Genomic DNA, 4195 nt, shown 5'->3' on the forward strand with positions numbered 1-4195 from the left:
GTAGCGCGTCATTTCGGAGGCTCGTTATTCATACAGGTTGTCAATCCGAAAATTGATAGATTTCGTATAATCATGAAGCTTTTTTATTCGGTAAATGATAGGAATCTCCGAAGGTTAATCGAAAGGTTTATTAATTGGAGCATGAAAAATCAGGTTCGCTTATCCAAATGTGGAGAAACAAGTTAATAACAACCAAATCCTCCAAATTTCAAAACCTCATGAAAACCGTTTTCACCTAAACGAATATCGGGCCCATTCCACTTTTAGAAGAACGGACCTAAACATAATGAACCATAATATTAATTTTCGGACTAAAAAACTTTGGGAGTAAGAACATTTTTAATAAGAAACCTCCTGAATTAACTAGTAACTATTTTTTCCCATTTTCGGAATAACAAACCTTTGGACATTCGGAGTAACGAATCTTTGGAAGAGCGAACGTATCAAAGTGCAACCTTAAACCTATTCTTAATCATTACTTTTTTTAAGCATGTGTTTTCAAAGTAAGCACAAAAAAGCACAAAAGCACAAACAAATTGACGATCTCCCTGTCTCTTAAATGTAAAATATATAAAAAAAACAAATCTTGGAAAGAATTACAAATTAATATTGCTTTTCATTGATGAGTATAAAAACACACCATGTCATGATAAGCAGAGGATTTGCGTGTTTTCATCAGACAATAATTGTATACTGCATTATTTTTGTTCGCTTGTGACGGCATTTCGATGAATAAAAAAATAAACAACAAAAAAAAACACTATTTCAGAGGAATTTGGTATAACGGGAGTGCACAGGCAATTCTTTTCTCTGTGTGTTGGAGCTCGATCACTCTCTATTTCTTCTCATTTTCATTCAACTGCTTCCACGTCCTTTTGAAACTGTTCCGTTTCTTCTTCAACACATGCCCATTACAGACTTCTTCCGTCATTATCCTGAATGTGATTGCGTAGCACTTTTCGGATTTGTTTAGTTTTGTTTTGTTGTGTTTTTGTTTTCTGTTTGGTCGCAGCATGTTCAGGCTACTTAGGGAATGAGAGAAAATCGTCGTGAAGAGAAAAATAAGAATGAATTAAGGCATTTAATATCATGACAATTACAGCGAACGTCCGTTATGGAGACCAAAACTGGATGTGATCTGTTTGAGACGGCAGGTGCCATACTCAAAAGATAAACACTTGGAGCATCTGTCACTAAAAGGTGGCACTGTTCTTCTTTCTCCTACTATGTAATCCATTTACTTAATCTACCAACGAACATCCGTGACCAAAACGTTTTCCGTTTGTTATTACAGGTAAATTGAGTGCTGAACGTTATTCACTTTTGGGTATGAGCGACTCGGGGATTTGGTAATATTTTCAAGTAACAGTAACTTAATGTGCAGTGATATGTTTGTAATTATCAGAAATTTCCTTTCTCGGACAGAACGTCCGTGAGCGAAACTTTCAGAACCTGTAACAGTACAAATTGTCTCCAGAACCTCATTAGAAAGAAATTTAAATGCACAGAAATTACAGATTATACGCAAAATTCCATTTTCTTATAACTTTGTTTTCAGTGTTAAGCTGTTTTTGTATAATTAGAGGGAAAACAAGCGTAAAATTGTGAATAAATTTTTAACTGTTTGTTCATCATGATCAAATAACGCCTTTAAAATACTGAAACTACTGCTCTAAACTCATTGTTTACATTGTAAAGCTTTATTTGTCGCTATTGGAGCCAAAAGTTTTAAAGAATACAGGACATCGGTGGGATTGCATACGTCACGGACGTTCGCTGGAATTGTCACGGACGTTCGTTCTACTGCTGGGGTCATGTTCCAGGACGGATAACTAATCGGCAGAGAGTACCTATATCCTTCCTTACTCTTTCAAAAATTTGGAAAGGTATTGTCAATGCAAATTATAAGAAATTTGACATCCTTACAACACATGTATTGCTCAGAGGGGGATCAGGAGGTGAATTTTTAGAGAAAATATCAATTATTTGCTTGGTTTTTGGTGAATTGCATGGTTCAAAAACTGTGGACGAGCGTCAGTCCGCTCCAAAAATGACATGCAGCTCCTAGGCTAGAGAGCCAAAGGTAAAATGTACCTTCGCCATCAAAGCAAGATGGTGTCCCACTCGAAAACGTTTTAATCATCACGGACGTACTTTTTTTCTCGGAGGTTCGTCTAAAAATACAATTTCGGTTCCTATTTGACAAAGGATGGACAGAAACTCAAAACAATCATATTATCGTGTGGCTAGATCTTAGTTGATTACGACTCAGAACAATATCGCCAATAACGTTTAATGAGCTACGATCTTTATTAGAAAATAGCGAAAGCACGTCCGTGACGAAAACTGAGTATAATTTTGCATAAAAGAATGTTACGTCCCAAGTACAGCCAGCAGACGTACAATTTTTGCAGAATATGTTCATCAGGTAGAACACCAAATTTTCGTATACATTACAGTTGGGACAACAAAGTAGAATTTGCAGCAGCGATAGAAATAAAAGCATCACGGACGTTCGTCTGTTTAGGGCTTTGATATTTCAATTGTTCTCTGTAATTTTATACGTGCTCATAAAGTTCTTATAATTTTGTGGTTCATACCCATGATATGTCAGATCCAAAACATGATCGGATATTAGATGCCACGTACCATAGAAAAGGCACATCATTAGTTTGAAAAACAAAATTTATTGTGAAAATAGCGTTTTTACCGTATTTTTACGCTTTAAGTCCTTGTCAAATGAAAATTATCAGGCAAAAGTCAACCAAACCATACATTTCCTGAAAGGAAATTTACCAATCTTTGAGATGACAAGAAAAAAAAAATGGTTTCTTAGATCATCCTGGCGTGTTCTGTGGGAAAGAATGTCATAAGGTGGGAAAATTGGCAATTGTACATCGTTCAAAATTCTCACCCATATATATATATATATATATATATATATATAAAAGTAACAAAACTGCAACAAAGTTCATGCTGTATTCACCAACGGTTTATTTCTTTACAAAAATTTTCGAGCGTCTCGCCGCCCTTATATATATATATATTTTATTTTTATTCTACTTTTTTTTTGAAACAAGGAAGGAAAAACTGACCAGAAACAATTGTAATAATAAATAGCGAAAACTTTGAGCAAAGAAAATGGGTTTTCATCGGGATTCGAACCCGAGACCTCCGGATTACTAGACCGGTGCTCTACCAACTGAGCTATTGAAAGCCCTAGATCGGTGTTCGTCCCAAACCCTTAACTCTCTTTGCTCGTGTGGTCAGAAGGTATAGTGTGTGTATGTGTGCCACACACACACACATTAACCTGACATAAACCCAAATGATGTAAATCAACTTTGGAATAAATGTGAGGGATCGCCGAAGCGATGCAGCTTTTTGTAATATATTTTGAAACAAGGAAGGAAAAACTGACCAGAAACAATTGTAATAGTAAATAGCGAAAACTTTGAGCAAAGAAAATGGGTTTTCATCGGGATTCGGACCCGAGACCTCCGGATTACTAGACCGGTGCTCTACCGACTGAGCTATTGAAAGCCCTAGATCGGTGTTCGTCCCAAACCCTTAACTCTCTTTGCTCGTGTGATCAGAAGCTATAGTGTGTGTGTATGTGTGCCACACACACACACATTAACCTGATATAAACCCAAATGATGTAAATCAACTTTGGAATAAATGTGAGGGATCGCCGAAGCGATGCAGCTTTTTGTAATATATTTTGAAACAAGGAAGGAAAAACTGACCAGAAACAATTGTAATAATAAATAGCGAAAACTTTGCTCAAACTTTGGGGATGAGACTTCGCCAAAAGATCTCTGGCTGTCTGTACTGCTCCCGACTGAAGGAACAGGTAGTTTTTGTGATGTAGCAGGAGTCGTGATAGCTTGAGGGGTGAGGAAAGTGTAAACTTTGTTAACAAAGACACAAAGGATATGATACACTGACTCTCTACTGAACATCTGCAGACGTATTACATACAATAAGACAGAAAATAAAAAAGGAAGAAATAAAACGCACTCTAGTGTATGGTATATACATTTTCGTCATTGTATGGTATGTCAAAAAAGGACGCCGACCAAGACTTACTTGGTGTAACAGAAACGGAAGTCATGCAAAGGGAATATACGTTTCCACTTGAAGAACTCTCGTGGACTGTAGTAATCTCCGCTGAAGTAACAAGGGGCTTGCG

General features: G+C 36.7%; 1 non-coding gene across 1 annotated transcript; it reads right to left on the reverse strand.

The window, feature by feature from the left end:
* Nucleotides 1-3144: 3144 nt before the first annotated feature.
* Nucleotides 3145-3218, reverse strand: Trnat-agu (transfer RNA threonine (anticodon AGU)). The gene has a single exon. It is a non-coding gene; the product is annotated as a tRNA-Thr (tRNA).
* Between the last annotated feature and the right edge of the window lie 977 nt (nt 3219-4195).

Source organism: Diadema antillarum, unplaced genomic scaffold (genome assembly GCF_040938485.1).
Source record: "Diadema antillarum isolate AM-2024a unplaced genomic scaffold, OU_Dant_1.0 scf00000006, whole genome shotgun sequence".
In the NCBI taxonomy this organism is placed as follows: Eukaryota; Metazoa; Echinodermata; class Echinoidea; order Diadematoida; family Diadematidae; genus Diadema; species Diadema antillarum.